The sequence below is a fragment of the Doryrhamphus excisus genome, linkage group LG10 (assembly GCF_037039965.1).
Source record: "Doryrhamphus excisus strain RoL-2023G ecotype Guam linkage group LG10, RoL_Dexc_Guam_v1.1, whole genome shotgun sequence".
Classification (NCBI taxonomy): Eukaryota; Metazoa; Chordata; class Actinopteri; order Syngnathiformes; family Syngnathidae; genus Doryrhamphus; species Doryrhamphus excisus.
In genome coordinates, this window is record NC_136366.1 from 13657016 (window position 1) to 13669615 (window position 12600).

The window sequence follows — 12600 nt, forward strand, 5'->3', positions numbered from 1 at the left end:
AGTTGGAAATAGTATTTTTTTATTATGTGTGCGCTAGCAGGGAGGAGGAGTAGGAGGTGTTGTGAAGGTGCATGGCGAACATGACAGAAAAGTACACAGATTGAAACAGGCAGAGTGGTATGAAACACGCAAGAGAAAAGATAAATAGAGAACGAGAATATCATTGAGAGAGATTTGTGATGCCAGAGTCACAGGTCTCGGCATAAATCGTCGTAGATTACCGAGCCTGTGGAGATCTTTCGACTTGCGTTCCTCCTCTTCCTGCCTTCTGTTTGACATGAGAGTGAACGGGGTAATCCACAACGTTCAGGGGTACACAAGCGCTGCTCCCTTCTGGGCTTTGAACCTTTTTCTCACCTCTCGCTCCTGTCTCCTGTGTGCTGTTGTACAGCGGAGTATGTCAGACAAAGAAATTAAAGATGGCAGTTTACAGGGAAACACTCGGTAACGTAGCTCCACGACAAAGCTGACAAATTGATTTAAAAGGATGAAATACATTCCCCATCCCGCAAAAGTATTACATGTCACCTTTTAAAACATATTTACCTCTTTGTCTGCTCCCCCTTTGTCACTTTGGGAACGTTTGCACGCTGTGCACGTTTATATCTGTTTGCGTATTGCAGTTACGCACTCATTCATTTTTTATACGGCATTAGAGCTTCTTTGCTGCTATCGGTATCAATAACGGGTATTTTTTTTTGTTGTTTGCATGTGAGATTATGCAGGGCTGCATGGAATATGAGTTGTGTTTTCAAAGTGCTTTTCCTGCCTTGTGGGTTTTCAAACGCGGGGCTGCAATTGTTCCTTTGTTGCTCACAGCTGTCCCACATTTGGGATTAGCCACAATTCCCCCGGCACTAAAGGGTTTTCACAAAGCATGTTAATTGGCTGTAATCTGCTTTTTTAAACTTAAAAACCAGCAAGCTTCAGTGCTGGGAGTTTACAAGCAATTAATGCAAAGGACATCGATATTGGCGGTCAAAAGTGGGTGGAGATGATGTTTTCACGTGCTGCTGTTTCCTTTTAGCTCAGATTTCACTTGTCTCGCAGGCGGATTGACTCCTCCTGCATCGTAGGCCCCGGTGTAAACAGCTACTCAGTAGTGGCGGCCTTCTGGGGAGAAGGCGTAACAGGGGGATTTGGTCTGAATCTTGAAGTGTCCGTGGGGATGATGGCAGGGTTCGGGGAACGTAGGGGCTTCCTTCTTAGGCACTGATGAAATAATAATGCTCAGAGTTGGCGAGGCTGAAATTTGCACATGAAAATCCTCTCCCTTCGTGCTCCCTTGCATCTAATGCACCGCCGATGACAATCCCTGCCTCTCACAGTTTATATGCAAATAAGTTCTCTCAGCTTTTGCCTCCTCTGAGAGTCACCCAGCCGAGCCAGACAGGCAGAGAGAAAGAATGTAGAAGACACAGAGTGGGGCTTTTTTGTTGTGTTTTGTTTGTGTTTGTCTTGTTTATTTTTAAAAGGATTTTTAAAAGATGATAATATATTTTAATTTTTCCCTTTGTTTTTGTTTTTTGTTTTTTTTCCCTGAAAGGCAGTATGCAGATTTCTCAAAAGAGTTCTGAAAAGCCAGACTTTTTCATGGAGTTTAATTGGAACATAATAACAGTCGCATAAGTGTTTGTGTGAAGTCAGAAATGGTTGTATAATGGCGAACAAACATGACTCATCTTTCTCTCAAGAGCCTCCTCTGCTCCTGCCTCATTATTATTCCTTTTATATATAAATATCGTCTCTCTATCAGGCTAACTGATGAATTTTGGAAGGAGGATTCAGGCATTAACGGTCTCGTTTTGTACAAAACAAATGCATCGCATTTAGTCCTGCTTTCTTTGCCAGACAAAAAAAATTTTACCGATTAAGCCACTTCAAAATTATTACAATTAACATCAGCAATGCAATTTAAACAACAGTTATTTACATAAGTGTCAACGTTTGCATTTGAAAATAAGGGAACTCCTATGGACTGCTTTTCCCTTCGGGGTCGCCACAGCAAATCAATCTCCTCCATCCAACCCTGTCATTTAAATCTCTCTCACACCAACTACCCTCATGTCCTCCTTCACTACATCCATAAACCTTTTCTTTGGTCTTCTTCTACGCCTCCTTCTACCAATATATTCACTATATTCACTACTGATCCTATCTATCCTGGTCACTCCCAATGATAACCTCAGCATCCACATCTCTGCTACCTCCAGTTCTGCTTCCTGTCTTTTCCTCAGTGGCACTGTCTCTAGACCAAACAACATGGCTTATGGACAATAAAATAATTTCTCATTTTCCAGGACGGGAGGGTTAACAGGTGTGAGTATTGTGGTATTTCTTGTTTGTGGAGTGGAATTGTGGGCATTCACCTGAGCGAATGCACACAACTGTACGTATAATTTGACGTAACACTGTGTTTCCAGGCATTTCAAAATACTCGTTACAAGAACTAAAAAATCATGTTTATGCACCCCAAAAATGAAAACAAGTCGATTTAAGAAAGGATGTAAAAAATCAAGATCGGGTGAGGGAGCTGCTTCATGTCAGGCTGAGCGCCTCAGTCACGGACAGTTAGTTAAAGAAAACGCTGTCGGTACCCAGGAGAGAAAGCAGAACGGCGGAGAGTGCCAATCATGGTCAAGCCCCGGTTCAGCTCGCCTAATCAACTTTGGACTAATTTAGTAAACAGAGTACTGTGGACATTTGTACCATCTCTGTTTTGTTTTTTGTTTTTTAAAAAAAGCTTAGGCTTAATGAGATTTGCAGTGTACATATACAGTATTTGAACACATGACAAAAGTCAATTCCATAAATGTGGATTGCTATGAAGTGTTAAAGGGATAGTTTGGATTTTTTAAATATGAAGTAGTTGCATGGAAATATGTTATTTATTGGCAAAATCTGACCAGGACTGGACCAAGTCTTTGTTAGTGGACTACACTGCCATGCAAACTATAACTTTAAAGAGAAAAATAAAACTACTCAGTGGATTGTTGGCGCTTTTAAGACAGTTCTGTTTCTATACACCTATCCACTGTATAAATGTATTTTTTGGTATTGCTTCAAATGGCTTCAAATGACAACAACATTGCCATGACAATCCAGGATCACTTAGCTTTTAATCACAGGGTCTCCCTTTATATTTATTTTCATAATATCCAATTTACAGTCGACTTAAGATAAGATATTAAAATAGAAAACATGGTGTAATATATAGGGTTATATAAGTGTTGAGCTATTTAAGTTGTTTTTGTTTTTACCCAATGGACCTTAACTATGCTATCTGCAAACCGACCTACCTATTGTACTTTCCGACCCGATCTCTCCTACTGAGCAACCTTCCTACCTACTCTACATTACAAAAATGCTCGTACCAACCTACCAACCTTACAGTACCAAAATGTGGGCAAACTTTTCAACTTAACAAACTTGGCCAGATATGGCCCTGGGCCATAGTTTGCTCACCCCCGCTATAACAACGTCCCCTATACTGCACACCTATAATACTATTTACTATTACTATTACTATTTACTATTTAACTAAGTAACAAGTGGTCAGGTTGGTCTGTCCTGGAAAAATGTATTTGCTTCAATTCATTATAATTCCTCGGCTAGCTCAGCAATTCACGTGAGGTCCAAGTGAGGGCAAACAACATTATTAAAATACTAATCATCACACTTTCTCGGTGTTTGATTTTTTTTTTTTTGGTGTCAATGGGAGTCATTAGATGGGGCAGTGCTTTCCTCTTGATGGAGGCGCGGCTCCGGCGGGGTGGACCGTAGGAAGAAAGATTGAGGCACGCAAACATCATCATCATCATCATCACCACAGCCACGTATTCCTGTGGCTCGGGGGAAATGCTACCGCCTGTCAAAGAGTTGAAGGACACACACACGTAATGTGTGTGTGTGTGTGTGTGTGTAACTGCTTTTGCATTGTGCTGTCTACATAATTCCCCCCGACCCTCCTCCAGTCTCGGCTCTTCCTTCACCTCAACCTCTGTCTCCCCCTTCCTCCTTTTCTCGCTGTTACACTCCATATATTCATGAATTCCTGTTTATCATGAAAACTTATGCATGAAAATGGAGGGTGGGCTAAGGGAAAACAACAACAACAAAAAACAAACAGGGTGAATGTTGATGGGGGTTTTGTCTTGTCTGGGTGCAATGCTGCATAGGCAGCCCGGTCCTCCGGGGACGAAAGCAGGAAGACCCTGATTTCTCCACGCTTTATTCGTTTTTTTTTTTATTTTATTTCTTCTTCTCATGCACCTTCCCATATTCCTTTTTCCTTCCCATCATTCATCCCCCTTTTTGCCTTCACTTCCCCCTCACCCACTGCCTTTCTCTTCTCTGTCTCCCCTTCACAGTGTCAAAGACAGTTACAGGCAGAGGAGCTCTCCTTCTTAAATAATTCACAAGTTGATTAATAGACTCACAAGGGTATAATTAGGCAGGGGAGAGACAGTGGCTAGTGTAACCAGTACAGTGCTTAGGGGAATTAGAGAGCGGGGTTATTGAGGAAATGGAGAGTACCAGTTAAAAGAGGAAGGAGCAAAAAAAAAGTGGTGGCTGCAGCGTGGACTCGTGGAGGGGATGAAGCAGCAGGGGGAGGATGAGGAGGCAGTTGAGGTGGTGGTTATGGAAGGATGGATGGGGAGCGGAGGGGGGGGGGCACCTCTTTCTGAAGCTATGTGTTAGATATGCGGCAGCCTCTCCAGGAGCACGGAGCCCAGTGTTTGTTTGATGTGGAAATTGGACAGTTTGAATCCGTCTCCTTTAATTTTTCACAACTAACACGGACCCCATGGGTGCCTTGCATTCCTCATATAGGATATAAATTAGTTTTTTTTTTTTGTTTTTTGTTTTTTGCTGTGTGTTCCACCTCCGTCAGTTTATAAAGCTGCCTTTTCTGTTTAACTTTTACAAATAAACCAGGTACCCCGCTGAAAGGAGTTGGAGTTTCTCACCCGATGTTTGTCACACAGTCAGTCATCAGCATAAAACTTCACTTATGTTGCCTCTAAGGCATCTTTTGTATTCTGAAAGGGATGCGCTATGTGCTGCCAGACTGGTCTTCAAAACAAACAAACAGAACAATGGAGCAACAGATCTCTCCTCTCAGTTCAGACAACATATTTCTGTTGTGGTGATCTCTGTCTGCCTCGCTTTTGCTGTTAAAATAAAATGAAAAGAGCCAAAAGAAACACACCTCGACAGGTACAACGCACTGCTTCTCCTGGCTGGTATTTTTCTTTTCTGCTCCTTTCTCTGCGAGTTAACACGCTTGTATTGGGTACACAGTGCTGCTTCTTTGGTTTGCTCTATTTATTTCATTGTTGATGCTTCAGATTGCTTCCCATGGTCCTCCATCTGCCGTGTGAATTTCTTGGATTCGCCGGGATCCAAACACCCATGTGGCCCATATCTGCTTGTATGTCAAGGTGTCAACTGTAATTCAAACTCTGGTCTTCTTCCTCTCTTCTGAAAACTGATGTGCACTTCTAAAAAAAAAAGAGAATTAAATCGTCAAATTCAGCCAAATTCTGAATCATCATCTCAAACCAAATCTCCTTTCTCATCTGCATTCAGCTGCATTGTGCATTAATGACACGCTTCCGTAACATGCAATTGGCCTCCCTTTGTTGCCCCCAGCAGACGGCTAATGACTTCTTGATATCTTTTCTGCATATGTCGGCTGTGCGGATACCCTGCCACCAGGAGGTGCTGAAAAGAGTGGGACCCCTCTGTGTTGATTTATTTATCCGTGTCTGGATTAAAGCCTGTATACCTGATGAAGGGGATGTCAGAGGAGCTTTGACAGCCACAGAGGCAGCAGAGTGTGTGCGATTTGGTTGCTGCACCGGCAGAAACAAGGAGTGTCGATGGCATCTTTGAAGTCTTGACAGACGAGAGCCTCTGAACATCCCCTTAATCTTGCCTTCCCTCAGAAAGGCGTACGAGCGGGAAGGTTCTGAGCGGCGCTCGGCTCCCTGTTTGCCTTATTCTCTTAATGACACAAACCATTCAGCGACCACGCATGATAGCATTTCATCTGGCATAATGTGCGGTGGCTGCCAACTTCAAACACCCCAGCACCTCCCCGCATTAAGCTAGATGGAGACGGCAAGAGTTGGGACATGAACACACGAGGCTTTTGCTATAGAGGCTTGATAGGATGTATGTGTAGTGTGCACTGTTTGATTGTGCTGATTGTTTTCGTGAGCCCACCAAAAGCAAATACAAAGAATCTGCCTTGTATGATTGTCTGGAAATCAGATCACTGGAGAGAGAGAGAGATATGTTTTGCGCCTGAATGCACCGTCTGCCTCGAGCAATTCACTGAGCTTTTTTAATGACCCTTGAACCTTGAGCTGTTGCCATTACATCCTACGCTGCTCATATTCTACGACTGTTCGACTATTTTAAATAAGTCTGAGAATCCCGCAATCTAGCCTTGATTCTGGAATTTAAACAGTTTAATCTCAGCCCGTAGCGGCTACTGAAGCTACACGATCCACTTCTTAATACCACAACTGTTACGTCACAATTATACAAACCATTACGAGTATACAAAAACGCCTGGCATTACAATCTAACTTCGACCCTTTAAACTACAACATCATCTGGACCAGTTCAAAAACAATATTTATCTAATAACAAGCACATGAGGCTGCACAGTGGACGAGTGGTTAGCGTGCAGGCCTCACAGCAAGGAGACCCGAGTTCAATTACACCCTTGGCCATCTCTGTGTGGAGTTTGCATGTTCTCCCCGTGCATGCGTGGGTTTTCTCCGGGTACTCCGGTTTCCTCCCACATTCCAAAAACATGCTAGGTTAATTGGCGACTCCAAATTGTCCATAGGTATGAATGTGAGTGTGAATTGTTGTTTGTCTATATGTGCCCTGTGATTGGCTGGCGGTAGAAAATGAATGGATGAACATGCACATGAAATAAAACAGATTACACTCACCACTCATTCAAAACATCCGTCTGTTTTTTTTTTTGAAGACTTTTGTTTGGAACCCTAATAATACCCTCCCCCACATTTTTCTGCCCACATTCGAAAAACAGGCATGCTAGGTTAATTGGCAACTCCAAATTATGAATGTCAATGCTTGTTGTGCCCTGCGATTGGCTGGTGACCAGTCCAAAATCAGCTGTGATAGGCTCCAGCATACCCCCGCGACCCTAATGAGGATAAGCGGCATAGAAAATAGATGATGGAAGGATGGAATACTTGCTCAACATACATGTTCAATGATTTTCAGGTTGAAATATAAATGTATATGCAGTACTTACAGGCTGCATGGTGGAAGTGTTTAGCATAGCGGCCTCACATTCTGGAGATTGAGGGTTCTGATTATCATTGGGGTCTTTGTGTGGAGTGTTATCTCTAGTACTCTGGTTTCCTCTGACATTCCAAAGCATGTTAACAGGACATTCTAAATTGTCCATAGGTGTGAATGTGAGTGTGAATGCGACCCTTTAGAATGAATTAATAAGGAAAACTATACCACAGTATGTGTCAACTGTCACACACAAAAAGGCTGCCACACATCTCCATCTGCTGGATCCTGTTGTTTAATGCTCCATTTGTAGATTGATTTATTTAAGAAAGAAAACAGGGACAGTTTAATTTAAATATGCAATATATAGCCAGTGTCTAATTTCCATCTTTAGTCCCTTTAAGTACAGTAACAACATTTGATATGAAGGAACAAAGGCTAAAATATTAAATAGTAAAACAATAAGCATAAACAGGGCTCTACATTAAAAACAAAAATGACTTGCCCATGGGGCATCCTTAAGGTGAGAACTGCCATAATGATAGACTGCCATAATGATATCAAATTTTTGTGGCATCACATGAGAATCTCAAATAAAGATGAAATGATTATCATTTCTTGTGGTTGTTTTCCTACATAGATCATGACGTTGCATGGAAATCTGGATTGTCAAGAGACTTCTAGGCACTTTGCCTTGATAAATAAAAGTACATTCATGATTGAATAAACATTGTGCTTAAAAAAAAAATAGTGGAGATGTATATTAACATGGCATGCCATACTACCTTACACATCGTAGTCGTAGTAAGCAGTGATATTTATAAGTTAGAAACATTATTGAATAGACATATTAGTGTACTAGTAAAGTGTTTTTAATCCAGAAAAAAATGCTCAATGGTCAAACAATAATTTGTGAAGCAAAGGTGAGAAAAATACACAGAGAAAAGGAAGCGCTAGATTTTGTAGCTTGTGCAAAATCAGCACTTGGTATTGGATCTAATCGGTGGTGTTTCATTGTGACCACTTCAAATTGTCACAGCAATGTGATTCACTCACCTGTGCCATCATTTAATTTGCTGCCGCTAATAAAATACTTGTTTAGGAGGCACTGTTTTATCACTTTTTGGTGTTTTCCTTCAGAAATTGTTGAAGAATTAGACCATGTTGGCAGGGACGGCATGATAGAATTTTGTTTTAACTTGCCCCGGGCCATCGGTACATCGTTATTGTCGAGCCCTGATAAAACCATGTACACCTGTCTGAACCATGAACTATGAGGCCTGCCTATTAACCAGCCAACCAGTAGTGGGTCATTTTTTACATTTGACTTGCGCCAAAACATAATCAGAAGTTTTACATTTTTATAACTTCTGACCCTGAAAACACTTGGGCACCGTAAAGCTACGACTGCATATTAGTACGATATATACTTGTTGGAAAAAAAAGCCTATGGAAAAACCCACTGATGTTTTCATTATGACAAAACCAATGTCAGAGGCATTCAGGACTAGCTGCAAATAATCACATTGATCCACAAACGTTTCCTGAAATGGTATCACCGCAAAATCATGTAATTCTTGTGTAGACAAGCAACCAACCTATGTCTGTCACGTGACCAGAAGTGAGAGCTGCTGACACACCAACATAACGACTGGCATGTCTCCCAAGTAATTCCACTTCTCGTAAGTCTAGATGAGCCTTGGAGAGAGGACGACGACGGACTTATGTGCATGCATTCTTTCTTCTTCTATGGTTTGGCGTGTCTGTTCTTTCTGTATTATATCATTTTCACTCCGTGATCCGTTCCCGTCTGGATGCAACTATTTAGTAATCCCGCACAATGTGGACGTGAATTGTTTCAGGAGCGTTCCCGTGTGGACGGGGCCTTAAGGCTTACCAATATTTGGTGCTTGGGAGTCATACTCATCTTGACAGTGTGTGAAACTATTATTATTTTGTCAAAGGCTTGAAGTCTTGTCTTTAGCCATGGATTTGTGGTTTTATTCCTCCATCTCCCTTCCTCCAATCATATCCTGGAAAAACAAGAAAGCAGTAAAGCAGCAGTAGAATGTAGTGGGCCTCGGTGATGGAGGACTAGCGCTATTGGGCAGGACAGGGCGTGGGGGTTAATTACTCTATTACTGAGCGGCTCAGTCAGGAGCTGTTTAAACAGGCCCCAGTCAGCAGGGGATTAGGCCTCATTACTCCAGCTAAAGTTGCGCCCACGACCCTTACCCACTGCATACTGCGGGTTTGTCAGGCGTTCCGGGGAATATTCATATGTCGTGAGGAGGGTCGGATATAGAAAAGGAAAAGGAGATTAATACTAAGCAGAGGGGTGCAGGACACGTGATAGGAAGAAGAGCAAACCGATGAGAACGACAGGGTTTATCTCCCGAGGATCGCCCCGCATTTCACCTGAGCTCAGCCGGCGCTACAATTATCCTCGAAAATGTCAGAGCGTAGTCAGATTAGCATCACGAATCAGGTTACCCTCCTTCCCATCAAAGCCCAACCTCCCTCCTTCAGACATCCTCGGCCACCGCCTCTTCACCGCGCTCGTCCTCCAGGTGTCTGATGGCACTGTGATAATGACGGTGCTCTCGTTTGCAGGAAACATGGGATGCTTGAAATGAGGTTGATGTTCGTATGAGCAGAGAGGCATGGGTCAATTTACCAGGGCTACAGGGCATGAAATACTTCAGGTTACAGTGACTGTCATGCAGTCAGCTGTCAGAGATAAAGTTGTCCTCATCAAGTAGACGAGGTGGTGTCACCATGTCTCTGATAATGAACTGTCATTTAAAATTCATTGCAATATTGGACCTTTTTATTATTAAACTAAAGCATTCTTTTTTTTCTACATGGTTTCTAAGACACATATATTCCAAGGTCTGATCATCACCTCTTTGCAACAAAGTGTGAAGTGGGCCCTCTCACTTAACAGGAAGAAAGATCATCTTTTTTGGCCTTAAAACCCTTCTGTTGCATATTGCACTCTGCACCAGTAACAACCTTCATTTGGGCCGAGGATTGTACCATGTCGTGACAGATCTGGCTCAGGGATGGTTACATTTTTTGGAGGGGGTCTACCATTTGACTTTTTTGTTCTATAACAGTCTGTATACTGTAAGAAGTTTAAAATGACTGTCTACTACATCCAAACTCAGCAGCAATGGCGCATTGCAACAGGAATGGTCAAGAAACTTGTTAATCTTGGCCTAATGGCTGATGGGCAACAGGTGTGCAGACCAGGAGAACAAGGCAGGGGTCCGCTGCAGGACAGAAAAGAGACAACAGGGGGCAGCACACCAAACAAGTGCATTCATTCATTCATCATTCATTTTCTACCGCTTTTTCCTCACGAGGGTTGCGGGGGGTGCTGGAGCCTATCTTAGCTGTCTTTGGGCGAGAGGCGGGGTACACCCTGGACTGGTCGCCAGCCAATCACAGTGCATATATAGACAAACAACCATTCACACTCACATTCATACCTATGGACAATTTGGAGTCGCCAATTAACCTAGCATGTTTTTGGAATGTGGGAGGAAACCGGAGTACCCGGAGAAAACCCACGCCTGCACGGGGAGAACATGCAAACTCCACACAGAGATGGCCGAGGGTGGAATTGAACCCTGGTCTCCTCGCTGTGAGGTCTGCGCACTACCAAACAAGTGCAGATCATGACAAATCTGGCCATATTCAAAAAGACACCCTAGCCATTAAGTGATTATGGCACTGACAGAAAATCGCATTTTTGCTAGGATTTTGGCTTTTAAAGGTTGTGGTCTTAAATTTTTGATGCAATTTATCAACTTGTTTTAAAATTTTGATCGGGAGTGTATCGGACACGTATTAAACCCATTTTAAAATAAAAAATATAAACTCTGTAAAGGCTCACCGCTCAAGATGATCAATGAACAGAAGCAATCAGAGTCATGGTGTTGAGATTATACATATATACTAAGTTTGAAGTCTCACAGCAACTATGGTGCATTCAAGGACGGCCACACAAAGTGGAAATTCTCAGTGCTTGATGAGGAGGATAAAATGAACTTTTGGCCCTAAAATCCACAAATTTGGGGTTGTCGGGACTGTGTGGGGATCTACTGTTGACTAATCGACTATGAAAATAGTTGCCCAAATAATTGTCTATGAACGGAAAATGAGTTGTGTTGTAGTCCCATTAGTTTACAGTTGTGTTTTCACTCACAATAATACACAACCTATAGAGACTTGATTTTCTATTGATAATCCTGGCAGAACAAAAAAGTTAACTGGGTAAGTAGTTGTCAGTGGATGGCTCCCAGTTAGAAAACCAACTGTTGTCACCGTGTGACAACTTGACAACTTGAGTTCTTCACTTTACTGAAAGTTTTGAGTCAGCGCCCCTTTGTTTTTCAGGGCCAATCACCTGGAACAAAAAAGATAAAGCAGACACACACTCTGAGCGTGCTGCTGCGCAGAAACGCAAATCTCTCCAGAGGGGCCGCCAAAGGCAGTCGATGAGAATCCCATTTCGTATGAGCCAAAATGCTTTCTTGATTTATGGGACATGCTTGCTCGCAAAACTGTGATTTGAGTGTAAATCCAGAACGGTGCTTCTGTTATATAATTGAGGGCAAAAAAAAAAACAAAAAAAAAAATCAATGAAAGCAGCAGGATGTGGCCGGCAGAGTTCACATCCATATTGAGAGCATACCGTCTTCGATCTGTGTCTGAGCTGGGCTCAGCTTCACCAGTCTAATCACACAAGGAGCAGGTCGATTGCGAGACTTACCCAGTAGCGCTCTCGGCCGTATCATGTGGCATATGTTTACACCAGTCTGCTTTTTGCTAGGGGTTAAAAAAAAAAAGACATGCACCTGAGATCCTTGGTCGTTCAGAGCTTTAAAAAAAAAAAAAAAAACAAGGGCGGGAGGGTGTGGGGGTTATTTTAAACATAGCCCGAGGTTAGAGCAAGATTCTACGCTCTGGTAACCACAGCGAGCTGGAGGTGCCGCTAAGTACAAGAGAGGCAAACAGGATATTTATCCTATTGATTTTGTAAAGTTGAAACAAGAAGATTTAGAGGGGCTTGACTCTTAAAATTCCCAAGGAGCTGTTCACTGTTCAGCTCCACCGCCATGAACACACACACACACACACACACACACATACTAGATGGAAACGTCTTACCGGTGAGGTTTAGGGGCTCTGAGCTGCTGCAAAGTTGTGGTGTGCTGTGGAATGATGTGCCCCAGTGGTTGTCAGAGGAATCATCATAGCTCATGGTAGCCTGCCTATGGTGGATGTGTGTGAAGATGTGAA

The 12600-nt window shown here is 42.7% G+C and overlaps 1 long non-coding RNA gene across 2 annotated transcripts in view; it reads left to right on the forward strand.

The window, feature by feature from the left end:
• Positions 1-12600, forward strand: part of LOC131119937 (uncharacterized) — a 47235-nt gene that overhangs the window by 24776 nt on the left and 9859 nt on the right. Inside the window, exon 4 of one of the 2 annotated variants that reach the window (XR_013629277.1) lies at positions 3729-3953. The exons of the other annotated variant lie outside the window; for it this stretch is intronic. This is a non-coding gene — a long non-coding RNA (uncharacterized LOC131119937). Of the gene's footprint in view, positions 1-3728; positions 3954-12600 lie in introns of those variants that run through there. 2 annotated transcript variants of the gene reach the window in all.